Source organism: Sciurus vulgaris, assembly GCF_902686455.1.
Source record: "Sciurus vulgaris genome assembly, chromosome: 17".
NCBI lineage: Eukaryota > Metazoa > Chordata > Mammalia > Rodentia > Sciuridae > Sciurus > Sciurus vulgaris.
This window is the reverse complement of record NC_136478.1, coordinates 60,085,374-60,104,036: the sequence shown is the minus strand read 5'-3', so window position 1 is coordinate 60,104,036 and position 18,663 is coordinate 60,085,374. Positions and strand designations below refer to the sequence as shown.

The 18,663-nt window shown below is 39.0% G+C and overlaps 1 protein-coding gene and 1 long non-coding RNA gene across 5 annotated transcripts in view; one reads left to right on the top strand and one right to left on the bottom strand.

The window, feature by feature from the left end:
* LOC306648945 overlaps positions 1-18,663 on the bottom strand; it is a 440,075-nt gene that overhangs the window by 163,369 nt on the left and 258,043 nt on the right. The window lies entirely within an intron of this gene.
* The window catches only part of LOC306648937 (vomeronasal type-1 receptor 4-like), an 85,809-nt gene that overhangs the window by 36,892 nt on the left and 30,254 nt on the right, over positions 1-18,663 (top strand). For 2 of the 4 annotated variants that reach the window (XM_079119437.1, XM_079119438.1), the window contains exons 4-5: positions 15,171-15,719; positions 17,602-17,760. The exons of 1 other annotated variant lie outside the window; for it this stretch is intronic. The gene's annotated coding sequence lies outside the window, so the exon portion shown is untranslated. The remainder of the gene's footprint in view (positions 1-15,170; positions 15,720-17,601; positions 17,761-18,663) is intronic. One more of the 4 variants, XM_079119439.1, reaches the window with a different exon arrangement.

The window sequence follows — 18,663 nt, the reverse complement described above, 5'->3', positions numbered from 1 at the left end:
GCTTGTAATCCCAGGAACTTGGTAGGCTGAGGCAGGAGGACCCAAATCCAGGCCAGCTCAGCAACTTACCAAAACCCTGTACCAAAATAAAAAATAAAAAGGGCTAGGGATATGGCTGGTGGTAAAGCACCCTTGGGTTCAATCCTCAATTAAAAAAAAAAAAAGACACCATGTAAGTAGAATAAACTACGTAGAGCCTCAGAGTTAGCACACGACAAGTCTGCGACTGGGCAAGACCTACAGCTGGAAATTATGACATAAATTACTCAAGATATAACCACGTCATTTCTAATAAAGTGAGTATCCATTAATTTGAAATGAAGGATACTAGATATAAAAACAGGGGTCCAGGGAAACAAAGCAAGAATAAGAGTGGAGCTGAGAGGCGGTTAATAAATAAAGTTAGGTGGAAAGTATTTTAAATGTCAGTAAATATGAATCAAGGGGGCTGGAGTTGTGGCTCAGTGGCAGAACACTTGCCTAGCATGTGTGAGGCACCGGGTTCAATTCTCAGCACCACATAGAAATAAATAAATAAAGGTTCATCAACAACTAATAAAAACATGAATCAAGCAATTGAAATGAAGACAAGAGCATAAAAGAAATCATAGAATACAAGACATACACATTTACAAGTAGGACGGAATGGGATTTTCAAATATGTGTTGATTGTTACCCACTAACAGACCTGAAAGGTCAAGATACAACCAAGAAGGCGAAATGCGGTTTTAAACTCACCTGACTGAAGACAGGCAGATATGGAGGCTATAACAGAGGCTAAGGTATTAAACAAAAGAAGCAAGACACGCATGAAGGAAAAGAGAAGTAGTATCAATAAAAATAAAGAAGGAAATACAGGTATATTCTAACAAATAATATCCCAAAGAAGAATCCGAAGGACAGTAGCGCAGATGTGGTAATGGGAATACAGACAAGGGCTTCCCACCTCAACTCTCTCGAGGCTGAGGGCTGCTGGGTCCCTGTTCCAGGCCGTCAGCCTCCCTGACACAGTGAGGTGTCCTGGAAAGGCTGTGTCTGGCCAGTAGAGACTGTATTTCAGGGACAGAATGACAGGATCTCTGCTCTCAGGGACATCACTTACCTGTCCCCTGCTGCCCCAATGACCTTGTTTACTGGGCCTCATTTTGATGCCTGAGAGGAGCAATGGACCCTCTCCCAGATGCACAGTGACTCTGGGGGGGTTACTGGTAGGTTATTAATGAGGAGCGCTGAGTCATCCCTGGAGGCTGTGTTCCCTGGATGAACTGCTTCAGAAAGTAATCGTGAGGATCTAGAAAGGCACTGCAAGTCTCTATTCTACTAATGGAAAAGACCACAGCCCTCAATGCAAGCTGACTCTGAGCAGGACCCCAGAAGACATGCTGGCTGCTCCATGGGAGCCCACTGTGCCTCCTGCGTGCACAGCGTGTTTTACCTCTCTCCACACTCCCTGCAGCACGGCCTGGTGCAGGGCAGAGGGTGAACTGCCACAGACAGGGATCCCTCAGGTGTGGAACACGCATGGTTGGCTGTGGACCTGTTTCTCATTTTAAAATTGCTTTCCACAACATAGAGATGGAAATTCCTCCAAAACTTGTTCTGTTAGGTGTTTCTTACATAATACATGCTGCAATCTAAAAATTAAAAAACCCCAGATATTCATATACAACAGAGTATTAACACAACATTGTCAGAACTCTGAACACCCAAAGTATGTGCTTACGAAATAAATACATTCCTTCTTTTCTCCAGGCTCAATCATTCCTGAACATTTTAAGTCCTATCCTTTCATTATTCTGTATAGGTTTTTATTTCAAAAGTATATAAAAATTGGGTGTTTATGGATTTTTCACTTTGTACAATGGCATTATATTTCAGAAATCCTGATCAAACTTAGATCTTCATCTTCAAAAATCTTTTGTAATCATAGGAGCTAAAAGTTGAAGCTGCAGCTGGCTCATTCTTCTGCCCTGTCGTCTTCCACTTTATGACTGCACCAGAAATACCAGCCATCCTGAGCTGAGAGGTGTTGGGTTATTTCTTTTTACTCTCCCTGGTCTGCACTTCTGTAGTGAACAACTCCCTGTGTGGATTAGAGAACAACTCCTTCCATTGCTTCTTGGGTTCATAAAAAAGTGAGGTGTTACTGGTGCTAAGACACGTGTATCTTTAATATGACAGCAGATTATTCTCTAAGAGGAAATGTACCTGAAAGGAATCATATCAAAGTGTTTTTCCTTTTTTTTTGCACTGCACACTCTCCAATATGAAGTTGTGGAATTCTAATATTTGCAATCTGATGAGTATAAAAGTGGTTTTAATTTAAGGTACCTAACTCCTATAAGTTGAAGATTTTTTTTTTGTAGGTGCTCAATAGGTATTTAAGAAACGTGTCTTCAAATAAATATAAAATTTCAATAGATTCTGAAAAATTCTATTGGTACATATTTTCACTTGCAATGCTCTTTTCCCTCACTTATGCTGGCCCATAACCCTGGCAAGCTTTAAAATTCAAATCTATGACTCATTTATTCTTTTATTTATTCTTTCATTTGTTGGGGAAGGAGACTTTGCATATCAATTCTTACCTACCTGTATATTTGAGTTACATAACAATGCAAATTTTGTTTTTATAAATATGATAGACCAATGTTTATATTCATAAACTCTGTATTTTTGAGTGAATTGTAAATTTCAGTAGTATTGAACCATGAGTTTTGTTTGGTTTGAAACTCTTTTTTTTGTGGTTTGAATCATTTTTAAATATGTTCTTTTTTATTGGTGCATTATAACTACCCATAATAGTGGAACTCATTGTGACTTGTTCATATATAAACACGACATGATTTGATAAATTTCATCCCCATTGTCCTTCTTTTCCCTCCCCTTTCTTTTCCCAACACCCTATTAGTCTCCCTTCTAATTTCATGAGATACTTTTTATCTTTTTTTCCCCTCTAGCTTCCACATATAAGAGAAAGCACATGACCCTTGATTCTCTTAAGTGTGGCTTATTTAACATGATGCTCCCAGTTCTATCCATTATCCTGTGGATGATGTAACTTCATTCTTTAAAGGTGAATACAAGCTCATTGTGTGTGGACCACATCTTCTTTAACCATTTATCTATTGACATTCACCTGGGCTGGCTTCGTTAGTTGGCTGTTGGTAATCAAGCTGCTCCATGTATGGCTATGCACGCATCACTATAGTGTGCTGCCTTTAGTGTCTCTGGATAGGTACTGAAGAGTGGCATAGGCAGGTCATATTATGGTTCCATTCCTAATCTTTTGAGGCAACTTTACCAATTTCCATAGTGGTTTTAAAAAGTGGCCATTGTGAAATGTGCTACTATAAATGTGGCCATGCTGGTATGTCTGGAGTATGCTTACTTTAATAGTTTTGGGTAGATAGGAGTGGTGTTTGACTTCCAACCCTTGCTTTGAATAGTGGACAGAACATATTAAGAGGAAATCATTAGGGAAATAGAGGACCCATGCAATTAAAAATGCATGGATATTAAACACCACACTCCTAAATTACCAGTGGGACACAGAAGAATCCACATGAAATCAGGAAAATCTAGACACAAATTAAAATGAAAACATGACACACTCAAATTTATGAGATGCACCAAAAGCAATCCTAGGAAGAAAATTTATGATGGCAAATAGTTACCTTGTGAAGAAGAATGATCTCAACTTAACAATCTAATTTTACTCCTTGAAGACATAGAAAATTCAAGCAAACTTAATCCAGGACTAGCAAAGAAGGGAAATAAAGAATTCCTCCATTCTTCTCTCACCCCCAACTCTCCCACCCCCATTATATATCATCATCCACTAATCAGGGAAGACATTCGGCCTTTGATTTTTTGGGATTGGCTTATTTCACTTAGCATGATATTCTCTAACTCCATCCATTTCTTTGCAAATACCGTAATATTACTTTTCTTTATGGCTGAATAATATTCCATTGTGTGTGTGTGTGTGTGGAGTGAGATGGAATCTTAGGGTAGTTTTGATTTGCATTTCTTTTATAACTAGAGATATTGAATATTTTTTCATATATCTGTTGATTGCTTGTAGATCTTCTTCTGTGAAGTATCTGTTCATTTCCTTAGCCCATTTGTTGATTGGGTTATTTGTGTTCTTGGTGTAAAGTTTTTTGAGTTCTTTATATATTCCGGAAATAAGTGCTCTATCTGAAGTATGAGTGGCAAAGATTTTCTCCCACTCTGTAGGCTCTCTCTTCGCATTGCTGATAGTTTCCTTTTTTTAAAATTTGTTCTAATTAGTTATACATGACAGCAGAATGCATTTCAACTCATTGTACACAAATTGAGCACAACTTCTCATTTCCCTGGCTGTACATGATGCAGAGTCATACTGTCCATGCAATCATACATGTACATAGGGTAATAATGTTTGTCTCATTTCACCAACCTTCCCACCCCCATACCTTCTCCCCTCTCCACACTTCCCTCTGCCCAATCCAAAGTTTCCTCTATTCTTCCCTAGCCCCTTTCTCCTGTTTATGGATGAGCATCTGCATACCAGAGAAAACATTTAGAATTTGATTTTTGGGGATTGGCTTATTTCACTTAGTATGATATTCTCCTGCTCCATCCATTTACCTGCAAATGCCATAATTTAATTCTTTAAGGCCGAGCAATATTCCATTGTGTATCTATACCACATTTTCTTTATTCATTCATCTGTTGAAGGACATCTAGATTGGTTCCATAGTTTAGCTATTGAGAATTAAGCTGCAATAAACATTGATGTATCTGTATCACTGTAGCATACTGATTTTAAGTCCTTTGGTTTTATTTATTTTTTTTAATTTTAATTAAAAATCATAAATTTACATAGGGCAATGTTGTTTGATTCATTTGGTTATTTTTTCCCTCCCCCCTCCCCTCCCACCCCTCTTTTCCCTCTATACATTCCTTTCTTCCTCATTCTTACCACCCTCCTTATCCCTAACCCTAACCCTAACCCTAACACTAACCCTCCTACCCGCCCCCTCCCCCGTATGTCCTCATCCGCTTATCAGCGAGATCATTCGTCCTTTAGTTTTTTGAGATTGGCTTATCTCACTTAGCATGATATCCTCCAATTTCATCCATTTGCCTGCGAATGCCATAATTTTGTCATTCCTCATGGCGGAGTAATATTCCATTGTATATATATGCCACAGTTTCTTTATCCATTCATCAACTGAAGGGCATCTGGGTTGGTTCCACAATCTGGCTATGGTGAATTGAGCAGCTGTGAACATTGATGTGGCTGTATCTCTGTAGTATGCTGATTTTAAGTCCTTTGGGTATAGGTGAGGAGTGGGATAGCTGGGTCAAATGGTGGTTCCATTCCAAGCTTTCTGAATAATCTCCATACTGCTTTCCAGAGTGGCTGCACTAGTTTGCAACCCCACCAGCAATGTATGAGTGTACCTTTATCCCCACATCCTCGCCAACACCTATTGTTGCTTATGTTCTTGATAATAGCCATTCTAATTGGGGTGAGATGAAATCTTAGGGTAGTTTTGATTTGCATTTCTCTTATTACTAGAGATGTTGAACATTTTTTCATATATCTGTTGATTGCTTGTACATCTTCTTCTGTGAAGTGTCTGTTCATTTCCTTAGCCCATTTGTTGATTGGATTATTTGTATTGTTGGTGTAGAGTTTTTTGAGTTCTTTATAGATTCTGGAGATTAGTGCTCTATCTGAAGTATGATTGGCAAAGATATTCTTCCACTCTGTAGGCTCTCTCTTCACATTACTGATAGTTTCCTTTGCTGAGAGAAAGCTTTATAGTTTGAATCTATTTCAGTTATTGATTCTTTCTTTTATTTCTTGTGCTATGGGAGTCCTGTTAAGGAAGTGTGATCCTAAGCCAACAAGTTGAAGATTTGGACCTACTTTTTCTTCTATAAGATGCAGGGTCTCTGGTCTGATTCCAAGGTCCTTTATCCATTAGAGTTGAGATTTGTGCAGACTGAGAGATACGGGTTTCGTTTCATTCTGCGGCATATGGTTTTTCTGGTTTCCCAGCACCATTTGTTGAACAGGCTGTCTTTTCTTCATTGCATGTTTTTGGCACCTTTGTCTAGTAGGAGAAAATTGTATTTATTTGGGTTTGTGTCCGTGTCCTGTATCCTGTACCATTGATCTACCTCTCTGTTTTGGTACCAATACCATGCCGTTTTTGTTACTATTGCTTTGTAGAATAGTTGAAGTTCTGGTATTGCAATACCCCCTGCTTCACTCTTCCTGCTAAGGATTGCTTTAGCTATTCTGGGTTTCTTATTCTTCCAGATGAATTTCACGATTGCTTGCTCTATTTCTATGAGGTATGTCATTGGGATTTTAATTGGAATTGCATTGAATCTGTATAGCACTTTTGGTAGTATGGCCATTTTGATAATATTAATTCTGCCTATCCAAGAACATAGGAGATCTTTCCATCTTGTAAGGTTTTCTTCAATTTCTTTCTTTAGTGTTCTGTAGTTCTCATTGTAGAGGTCTTTCACCTCTTTTGTGAGATTGATTCCCAAGTATTTTATTTTTTTTTGAGGCTATTGTGAATGGGTTAGTTTTCCTAACTTCTCTTTCAGAGGATTCATCACTTATGTATAAAAATGCATTAGATTTATGAACATTGATCTTATATCCTGCTACTTTACTGAATTCACTTATGAGTTCTAAAAGTTTTCTGGTGGAATTTCCCAGTTCCTCTAAATGTATAATCATGTCATCAGCAAACAGGGATAGTTTGAGTTCTTCTTTTCCTATTCGTATCCCTTTAATTTTCTTGGCCTGTCTAATTGCTCTGGCTAGAGTTTGAAGGATGATATTGAGTAGAAGTGGTGAAAGAGGGCATCCCTGCCTTGTTCCAGTTTTTAGGGGGAATACTTTCAGTTTTTCACCATTTAGAATGATATTGGCCATGGACTTAGCACAGATGGCCTTTACAATGTTCAGGTATGTTCCTACTATCCCTATTTTTTCCAGTGTGTTGAGCATGAAGAGGTGCTGTATTTTATCAAATGCTTTTCTGCATCTATCTAAATAATCATGTGATTCTTGACTTTAAGTCTATTGATATGGTGAATTACATTTATTGATTTCCATAAGTTGAACCAACCTTTCATCCCTGGGATAAAACCCACTTGATCGTGGTGCACTATCTTTTTAATATATTTTTGTATGCGATTTGCTAAAATTTTGTTGAGAATTTTTTCATCGATGTTCATTAAGAATATTGGTCTGACATTTTCTTTCCTTGATGTGTCTCTATCTGGTTTAGGTATCAGGGTGATATTGACTTCATAGAATGAGTTTGGGAGGGTTCCCTCCTCTTCTATTTCATGGAATACTTTGAGGGGTATTGGAATGAGCTCTTCTTTAAAGGTTTTGTAGAACTTGGCTGAGAACCCTGGACTTTTCTTTGTTGGTAGGCTTTTGATGACTTCTTCTATTTCATTACTTAAAATTCATCTATTTAAATTGTGTATGTCCTCCTCGTTCAGTTTAGGTAATTCATATGTCTCTAGAAACCTATTGATGTTTTCGAGATTTTCTATTTTGTTGGAGTATAGATTTTCAAAATAGTTTCTAATTATGTTTTGTATTTCAATCATGTCTGTCTTGATATTACCTTGTTCATTCCGAATTTTAGTAATTTGAGTTTTCTCTCTCCTTCTCTTTGTTAGTGTGGCTAAGGGTTTATCAATTTCGTTTATTTTTTCAAAGAACCAACTGTTTATTTTGTCAATTTTTTAATTGTTTCTTTTGTTTCAATTTCATTGATTTCAGCTCTGAGTTTAACTATTTCCTGTCTTCTACTACTTTTGGTGTTGCTCTGTTCTTCTCTTTCTAGGGCTTTGAGCTGTAGTGTTAGGTCATTTATTTGTTGATTTTTCTTCTTTTATTGAATTCATTCCATGAAATAAATTTTCCTCTGAGTACTGCTTTCATAGTGTCTCAGAAATTTTGATATGATGTATCTTTGTTCACGTTTACCTCTAGGAATTTTTAAAATTTCCCCTCTGATGTCTTCTATTATCCATTCATCATTCAATAGCATATTATTTAATCTACAGGTGTTGGAGTAATTTCTGTTTTTTATTCTGTCATTTATTTCTAGTTTCAATCCATTATGATCCCATAGAATACAAGGTGGTATCTCTATCTTCTTGTATTTGCTAACAATAGCTTTGTGGCATAATATATGGTCTATTTTAGAGAAGAATCCATGTGCTGCTGATAAGAAAGTGTATTTGCAGTTTGTTGGGTGGTATATTCTATATGTATCCGTTAAGTCTAATTTATTGATTGTGTTACTGAGATCTGTGGTTTCTTTGTTCAATTTTTGTTTGGAAGATTGTCCAGTGGGGAGAGAGGTGTATTAAAGTCACCTAGTATTATTGTGTTGTGGTCTATTTGTTTCCTGGAATTGCGAAGGATTTGTTTGACGTATGTGGATGAGCCACTGTTTGGGGCATAGATATTTATGATTGTTATGTCTTGCTGATTTATGCTTCCCTTAAGCAGTATGAAATGTCCTTCTTTATCCCTTCTGACTAACTTTGGCTTGAAGTCCACATTATCTGGTATGAGGATGGATACTCGGCTTTTTTGCTGAATCCATGTGCATGGTATGTTTTTTCCTGTCCTTTCACCTTTAGTCTGTGGGTATCTCTTTCTATGAGATGAGTCTCTTGCAGGCAGCATATTGTTGGATCTTTCTTTTTAATCCAATCTGCCAGTCCTTGTCTTTTGATTGATGAGTTTGGGCCATTAACATTCAGGGTTATTATTGAGATATGATTTGTATTCCCGGTTATTTGGCTCATTTTTTTTTTTACCCTATATAAATTTATGATTACACATATGGTTTGCCTTTACTCATGTACAAACAGAGAAACAACATGTATCCCATTTGTTTACAATAAAAAAAAAAGAACAAGACAGTGTGGTAAACATGGGATATTTGCTTCAGGAAAAATTTCACTGAGATTGGTGGAAATCAGAAATAAGGTATGAACAAAAATTGGATAAATGATGTCAGAGATAAATCAGGAGAGGGGTCAAAGAAAAAGGTGAGAGTGTGTTGCAATAGAATCAAGTATGGAGATGAGAACAAACCAAGAATGGCACTCGTTGGGACAAAGTTGTATGGTTTATCATCTCCCTCGCTTGCCTGGCAGGAGACAATGTCTTGGACATCTTCCAAAAGCATAGAGAAAAGGAACTGGAGGAAAGACAGCAGACCTACTGGTGAACACCCACCCTTATATCCCCCTAATTGTCCCACAACTTCCCAGCTCTTGTTCTATTCATGACCCTATTTCTTCCCTAACTCTTCTCCAACTGCTAGTTGGGGTATCTGGAAGGAAGAGTTACCCCTGAAAATAACTGAAGACATGGAGAATGATCTGCCCCCAGACATGAGATTCCATGAGGGGAAGAAGCTGGACTATGAATGGACAGCAAACAAAGAGTGAGGAGAAGGTGGAATCGAGTGGGGGCTAGTGGATCCCATATCAGGAGGGATTTGGTTAGTTGGTTTCCTCTGATGCTGTCCTAGGCCTCTGGAGGTGTTTTTCAAATATGTTTACACTCTGCTGACATCCAGGACCTGCCTAGAAGATTTTTATCAGATATTTTGGGGCCAGAAGAGAGCCCTGGCTGTTCAGTGGTTCCCCCAGGCCTCCGTGACCCCTTTTGTTTTCCTAACTCATCCATTGCACTTGAGAGTCCCCCATATCTTCTTGCCAGATGAGAAGGAATTATAACTCATCATCTCAGAGAGGCCTGAAGATGAAAACATGAGGGCTGGGCAGGGTGTGATCATATGCCTGAATTCCTGGAATACAACCTGCTGGGTGATGTCATTGCTGTTGCCACCATGAGGTGCATCCCAGGACCGCATCCTGTCTTCAAGGTACAGGTTCTACCATCCAGGTCCCATCTTGTACCTTCATTGAACGGATATATACAATCAAGAGCATGTTTTATCATTTTTCTCATTTGATCCAAAATATCAGCTCATAGAACACCTTGGGGTTGGGGACCAATTTCTATACCCAAGATTTTCAAGGTCAAAAATGGAATTCAGATCACAGTCAATATATCTGGTGCACGTCTTCATAGCTCTTGGATTGGCAATAAATGGTTTTACTTCCAGTTCTGTTCTCTGAATCTCTGGGTCATTCTCTAGTCAGTGCTTAACTAGAATATTCCTGTTAGCTCATTCCCTTGAGTTCCTCCAAAGATAGCCACCTTCTTCATAGGCTCTTCAGTCATGTGACAAGAGGTCATTATACCAATAGTTTTACCTGATTTCCTTCTCGCTGTTCTCAGAGACAATACCACGCTGCCCCACACCGTCAAGCAGATGGTCTGTACCTCATTTTTGTTTTTTAACATGACTTGGTTTCTCCTTTATTTGGCTATTCCTTTAAGGTAGTTCCTCCTTTTGCTGATTTACATCATTGTTTTTCATGTCTTCCTCATGGAATATTTTGCTGAGAATGTTCTGTAGTGCTAGCTTTCTTTTTGTAAATTCTTTTAGCTTTTGTTTATCATGGAAGGATTTCATCGTCAAATCTGAAGGTAAGTTTTGCTGGGTATAAGACTCTTGGTTGGCATCTATTTTCTTTCAGAGCTTGCAAAATGTTTTTCCAGGCCCTTCTAGCTTTTGGGGTCTGGGTTGAAAAATCTGTTGATATCTGTATTGGTTTCCCCCTGAATATAATTTTATTCTTTTCTCTTGCAGCCTCTAAAATTCCATCTTTATTTTGTATGTTAGGCATTTTCATTATAATGTGCTTTGGTGTGGGTCTGTTGTAATTTTGTGTATTTGGAGTCCTATAAGCCTCTTGTACCTGATTTTCTATTTCATTCTTCAGATTTGGGAAATTTTCTGATATTATTTCATTGAACAGATTGTTCATTCCTTTGGTTTGTTTCTCTGTGCCTTCCTCAATCCCAATAATTCTTAAATTTGGCGTTTTCATGATATCCCATAATTCTTGTAGATTCTGTTCACGATTTCTTACCATCTTCTCTGTTTGTTCAACTTTGTTTTCAAGATTAAATATTTTGTCTTCAATATCTGAGGTTCTGTCTTCCAGGTGTTCTATCCTATTGGTTATACTTTCTATGGAGTTTTTAATTTGCTTTATTGTTTCCTTCATTTCAAGGATTTCTGTTTGTTTGTTTTTTTCAGTATCTCTAACTCTTTATTGAAGTGATCTTCTGCTTCCCGCATTTGCTCTTTTAACTGTTGATTGGTATGATCATTCAAAGCCTGCATTTGCTCTTTCATCTCATCGTTTGCTTCTCTGATCATTTTAATTATGTACATTCTGAACTCCCTTTCTGACATTTTTTCTGCTGTGCTGTCATTGAATTTTATTGATGTAGCATCTAGGTTTGTTTGGGACATTTTCTTCCTCTTGTTTTCTCATATTGGTCAGGTATCTTCCCCTCTAGTAGTGACACTCTGTGATATTGCTGATTTCCCCTATTGACTTATTGTGTCCCTGTAGATTTCCAATAACTTGCCTCCTAGCCTTCAGTAGCCTGAAGTCTTGGAGGAACTTGATAATGCAGTGATCCTCAAGGAAGCTGCCCCTCCAGGGGTGGTGGCCTTCAGGTGGGGTATATTCCTTGTTAGTGGGCAGAGGCGCCTCCACTTGTTGACTGATGGTCAGCCAAAGGGGGATTACACCGCGGGCTGGGGCACTGCTGGTCTGGACCTCTGTCTCTTGTTCTATCACCCTGGGAAGCCTTGCCCCGCAGGGAATACTCACTCGGTGGGGAAATCTCACTGGGCAGCTCTCCTCCAAGAAGTTACCTTCAGTCTGGAACTACTGCCTAGGCCAGGGAGCCTTGCCCTGCAATTGAGTCTCTCTCTGGACAGCCCTCCTCTGTGACGTTCCCTGTGGTCTGGAACTAACGCCTGGGCCGGGGAGCCTGGCCCTCGTGCTGGGTGGCCCTGCTCCGAGAAGCTGCCTGCGGTCTGGGCCTGCCTCCTGGGCGGGGGGAGCCTAGATCTGCACGGAAGCCTCTCTCTGGGCAGTGCTCCTCTGTGACTCTCTCGGTTGTCCAGGTTCACTGCTCCAGTGGGGCTGTCTCGCTGGGCAACCCTTCTCCATGAAGTTCCTGCATTCCAGGACTACTGCCCTGGCTAGGGAGTCTCTCCCAGTGGGAGAGACTCACCCAGTGGCTCTGAGTTGGTCCCGAGTCTCTCAATACCTCCTCTTCTTGAATCCTGAGTTCTGGAGCGACATGAGGTGCAGTCACCCTCTAGTCCGCCATCTTGGTCTCTCCCCAAACTTGATTCTTTAAAAAGATTAACAAGAGTGACAAATATTTAGCTGATCTTGAAATAAAAAAAATGGAGGAGAACTAAAGAACTAAAACCATCAATGAAAAGAAAGATTCACTACTAACTTTGCAGAAATGAAAGGGATTTTAAGGTAATAAACAATAACAGGTGAATAAATTAGATAATATAGGTAAAATAGACTCCCAGAAATACAAAACTGCAGTTTTCATTCAAGAAGAAATTTAATTCGTTCAGACCTATAACAAATGATGAGATTGAATTAATAATTTGAAAATCTCCCTAACAAAGGCTAGTACCTCTCTCTGTCTTCAGTGGTGAATTTATTTAAAGAAGAGTTCCTACCAATCTCCTCAAGCTCTTCCAAAATCCCCCCAAAGAGGGAGCCCTTGGCAACTCATTTTACCAGGCTGGCATTACCCTGAAAGGAAGGGCAGATGAGGACATCCTTTGAAAAGGAAATTAGAAGCCAGTGTCCCTTAAGAACACAGGTGCAAACTCCTCATCAACGTCCCAGTAAATCAAACCCAAAGCATATTAAAAGGATCACACATAGTGACCAAAGGGGATTCTCTCTGGAATGTGAAGGGTTGTTCAACATAGAAAATCAGTCACTATATCATGTGTCACTCATAGAGAAGAGGAAGTGATAGCTGTTGCATCTGAATTGATGCAAAGAATGCATTGACCAAAGCCAACAGGCTGTATTGAAAACACCACAAAAACAAACAAACAAACAAACAAACGAACAATCAATCAAACAAAAAACCCCAGAAGACTAGTGAGAGAAGAAAACTTCTTCAAGACAATGAAGAGCAACCAGGAAGAGCCCACAGCTAGCATCATACTCATGTTAGAACCTGAAAACTATCCATAGATCAGGAGCAAACCAAGAGAAGCTCACTTTCAACATTGGTATTTACCATGGTATGAGAGGACCAGGTAAGAGCAAATGGGGGAAAAGGGGAAAAAGGGGAAGAAGAAAAAAAATTTAAAATGTATCCGAATTGCAAAGGAAGAGGGAAAAGCATCTCTCAAAGATTACATGATCTTACATAGGGAGACTTTTTAATATAGAAGAACGCTGCTAGTCCTTATATAAATGATTTAGCACAGCTGGAAAGTAAAAGATCAACATGCAAATATCTGTGGTGTTTATACACATGTAGTGAATAGAATGTAAGGTGAAATTAAGAAAACAATGCCATTTACAATCACACCCAGAAGAGTAAAATTCTGAATATAAATTTAATGAAGGAGGGGAGAGACTCACACACAGAAAATGACAAAACCAGTCAGAAGAACATTCACAGATCTGGAGGCTGGGGATATAGTTGAGCTGTTGCCCAGTGTCAGGGAGGCCCTAGGTTTGACCCTAGAATTGATTCTAACATAAAAGAACTAAGTAAATGGAAAATAGCTGGTGCTTATAGATTGTTAGGAGGTCAAATTTCCCCAAAGTGACCTTCTCATTCAAGGTAATGTCTACAAAATTCCAGTGACTTTTGATCAGAAAGTAAAGAACACATCCTTAAATTCATATGGAAATAAAGGGTCCCTGATACCCAGAACAAAAAAATTGAGACAGGAGGAGAAAGTTGTTACCACCAAGCTATAGTAATCAAGACCGTATGATAGCACAGCAATAAGAAAATGGACAGTCTTTTAAAAGGTCCCAAAAAACTAGGAAAATATCCTAAAATTCATATAGAGCCAAAAAAATCACAGAATAGTCAAAATCATATTGAGCAGAAATAACAAAGCAAGAAACGTTATACTACCTGACTTCAAAATAGACCATGAAGCAGTGGTACTCAATACAGCTTGATATTGGCATAAAAACAGAATTTCAAATGGAACAAACTAGAACAACTAGAACAAAACCCCCACATCTAGAGCTAGCTGATTTTTCACAGTGGTGCAAAGAACACAGTAGAGAAAGGACAGACGTTTGAATAAATGGAACTGAAAACATTGGACATCTACATGCATGAGAATGAACTAGACCCCTGTGTCTCTCATCAGTCACAAAAATGAACTCACAATGGATTAAATAGGTGAGTGTAAGGCCTGAGCCCATGAAATGACTAGAAGACTACCAAGGGCAAAGGATTCAGGACGTTGAAACAAGCAAAGAGTTCGGGGCAAGACCCCCAAATCATAGAATGCAAAAGTAGAAACAAACAAGTAGGATTACATCACCCTAAAATGTTCTTCACAGCAAAGAAAATCAAAAACAGGGACGGGGTAAACATTGGCATTTTGGGGACACAAACATTCCATCTATAACACATTTATTAATAATATCTTTCTTTGCATCAGTTGAATATCATACAGGACACTTTAAAATATCATCGAACTTATTATGCCACAACCTCTATTTCTGTTTTTTGATAGTGTTTTGTTTATTCAGTTGTTGTATATTTTCACTTGAGTTTGTTTCTGCTGTATCTCAGGCAGTGCATGATGAGGAAGCTGACTCCATGGAGTTCTTCTAAAACCCTTTCCCGTTCAGGAACCCTTGAAAATCAGTTCCTGTATCATCATATCTGAGTCTGTGTGTCTTGATCATGTCCAAGGTTGTAACAATCCAAACTTAGTAGCACTTTTCACACAAGGTGCTGCTTGGAAAACAAATGGAGGATTCATGGGAATTCACTATTTTTCTTAAAATATTTTTATTTGTGCATTATAGCTATACATAATAGTGGGGTTCACTATAATGTAATCATATGTGCATGGAGTATAATTTAGTCCATTTCAATCCCTAGTACTTCATCTTTTCTTTCCCTTCTCCCTGTGCTGTAGGTGGCAGTTCACCCTCTGCCCTGCGCCAGGCCTGTGCTGCATGGAGCGTGGAGGGAGGTAAAACATGTGGTGCCTGCAGGAGTCACAGTGGCCTCCCGTGGAGCAGCCATCGTGCCCTCTGGGGTCCTGCTCAGGGTCAGCTTGCATTGAGGACTGCGGTCATTTCCATCAGCTTCATGCAAACTTCTAGTGACTTTCTCCATCCTCAAGTTTACTTTCTGAAGCAGTTCAGCCAGGGAAGACAACTCCAGGGAAGACTCAGCACTCCCATTAATAAACCTGATAGTTATACCCAGAGAGTCTCTGTGCACGTGGGAGAGGATCTGTTGCTCCTCCAGGTGCATCAGAATGATTGCTGGTAAACAAGGTCACTGAGGCAGCAGGTGACAAGGTGATTGATGTCCCTTGGGAGAAGAGGTCCTGTCATTCTGTCCCTGAAATATAGACTCTACTAGCCAGAGGCAGCCTTTCCAAGACACATCACTGTGTTGGGGAGGCCAACTGCCTGGAGAATGGACCCTGCAGCCCTCAGCCAAGGAAGAGAGCGAGGTGGGAAGCCCTTGTCTGTATTCCCTTTACCTCTTGTGAGCTTCTGCACAGAGACTTCAGTCATTTTCAGATTTTTCTTTTTGATATTTCTGTTGTACCCATGTGTTCCTCTCTTAGTTTCTAACTGTAATTCTCTTTTCTTTATATATGCCTCTGATATTTTCATTCTTTCACTTTTGTGTATGTTAGTATCTTGTAGGTCTGCATATCCTTCACTGTATAATCAATTGTGTTTTGTTTAAACTCTGCCACACATTCTTGATATGCAGATCTTGAGTTTTCTGTTAACATATATGTGACATTTCCATTCAGTTCCACAATGATCTTAGGTCTCCTGTAATCTGTGATTTTTCTAATGCTCTCATTTTCATTTTCAATGACTCACTTGATATTGATTTATATTTCAAATAATTTTCATGCAATTTTATTTTATGCCTCCCTTTTCAACTCTGCTCTCAGTCTTAATGTGTGTCCACAACAGACTTCTATATCTATATTTACACACATATATTACCTTTTTAAAGATGAATGGACAACAATTTTATTAAAATGCTAGTCATTTAGATTAATTTATGTCATCATTTTTCCAATTGGAACCTTTCAGGTTTTCATGTCACTTAATGCTATCTAAATGGTTTCATTCTTAAATGGTATTTTAATAATAGTCTTGTGATTAACAATCCAAAAGATTTTTTTATACTGACTTTGTTCCCAATTACCTAGAAAAATCTCTCATAGAATTCAAAGAATTTAACCAATGATTCTGTAATTTTCCTCCATGAAATTTAGTCTGGGTATGAAGAAGGATAATGTTGCCTTCTTTCCAGTGATTATCAACTGTACCTTCTGAATTGACAATAAAGCCCCCTACAGTCATGAGGAGCAGAAGCAGGGAGAGAAGATGTCTTTACTTATATCTGATTGTCTGGGAATGTATTTCTCATTGCTGTGCACAGACTTATAATTTATATGGGCTGATCCACTGAATGTACCACCACAAGCCATATAGGAAAAGATAGTATTTATTAAGACATATAAAGTATATACAAAAGGAAAACCATCCCAGGTAGCATACCAACTCAGCACTGGAGAGACTTTACGGGCATTTTGCAGCATACATAACCAAAGAAAGCAGTCTTGTCACCTTTGAGTTCTTCTCATCTCTCTTAAATACACTGGAGTAAACATATAAAGTTATTGTCTGGAGCCACTGGGCTCAGTGCCATCAGTAAGTTTGGTCCCCAGACCTGGATCTGGCCAGGAGCCAGGCCTTGAGAGCAGAAACCAGATGTCTTTAAGTTTTTTTTTTTTTTAATGTTCTTGGACAGAGAGCTTATCTGTCCTTGAATGGGGGCACTGCCAGATCACTAAGTTTCTCATGCAAGTTGTTTACTCCTTGCCCTGATTTCACTTTTTGAAAGCACTCTTAAACAAGACTCCATTTTTCTCTACACTGATCTGAGGGGAAGCTTTCCATGTTTAACCCCAAATATGATATTTTGACATAGCTGATACTTTTATCATAGTAATATAAATCTTTTCTATAGATACATCAAAAAATTTTAACATATCTATGTGGCATTTAATCCATGACTATGTATCCATTGAGGTTGATGATGAGCTTTTTTCCTTGAATCTACTACTGTGGGTGATCACACAGCTGATGTTTACAATGTTAAACCAACCTTCATTTTTGGGTGATTCACTTAGAATCTTTTTTACACAGTGTGGGACTCCTTTCAGCAATGATTTTGTGCAGCTTTCTGTTCATCTGGACGTGGAATTCCCCCCTCTTATCATCATGATACCAACTATTTCCTTTGGCCATGAGGTCATGCCACCCTCACAATGTGATTAATGGATTACACTTTCTTGTCCTTAGGAAGTGTTCGTACATAGTTTACGTCTGCTGTGTTTGGCATCCTTCACTGTTGAAGCTTTCTTTGGAATTTCTTATGTTCATTTGGTGCAAGTTTTCCCATTATTCAATTTCATCCTGGAGAGCCCTGCACTGTGACTTCCTGCAGTTTTGAAATTGATGGTAAGTTGAGTCTTCTAGGAATTTTCCATGTCCCTCAAAATTCCAGAGTTTTTGGCATAATTAGTCACAATCTCATCTTTACAAATATTTGCACTTTCTTAATTGGTCTTTTTTCTTTTATTTTTGTCTCTTTCTGTCTCTGATTGTTGTTACTGGGGATTGAATCTACCACTGAGCTTCATCCCCAGGCCTTTTTATATTTTATTTTGAGACTGTATCTTGCTAACTTGTGGAGTCTGGCCTTGAACTTGCCATCCTCTTGCCTCAGGTCATGGGATTACAGGAGTGCACGCCTGACCTCTCACTAACATTGTGCACCTGACACTGTTGTGCCCTCGTATTGGGCAGTGGTACAGTCTTACGAGAGCAGTATTAAATATAGCATCCTTTACAAGGAACTGAGTTTGACTCTGTTTTTCCTTTCTATTGCGGGTTGTTGACATTATTCTGCTTTCCTTCATAGTAATTCTCTTCTTCATTATAGGACTCATTCTGCTCTTTGTGGTCTGGCACCATCATTTCTACATGGTTCTTACGTACTCTGCACATTTACTCCAGAAGGCACTTCCACAGAGCTCTTCATAATGGAGTTTTACTCACCAGGTGGTAAGTAAAAGGTGCCTGTGTTTTGCACATACTGAGAGATCAGGTTTTTCCTGTTTGTCTTTTGTGACATGGAGTTACGGACTTGAGATGAATGGCTGTGTCACATGAGCTCCTGCACTTGGTGGCCCTCACTTCAGGACTGGCTGTGTGGGCACATTTCCTCCCTGCTTCTCAAGTGCCTCAGGAGAAAGCTGGGCTCTCACAGTGACTGTGGGTGTGGTGCTGTTTATAGCAGTTAGGTGGCGAGTGTGATTCGACCTGGTGGATTTGTTATATCCTGACATTCTTGTGCAGGTT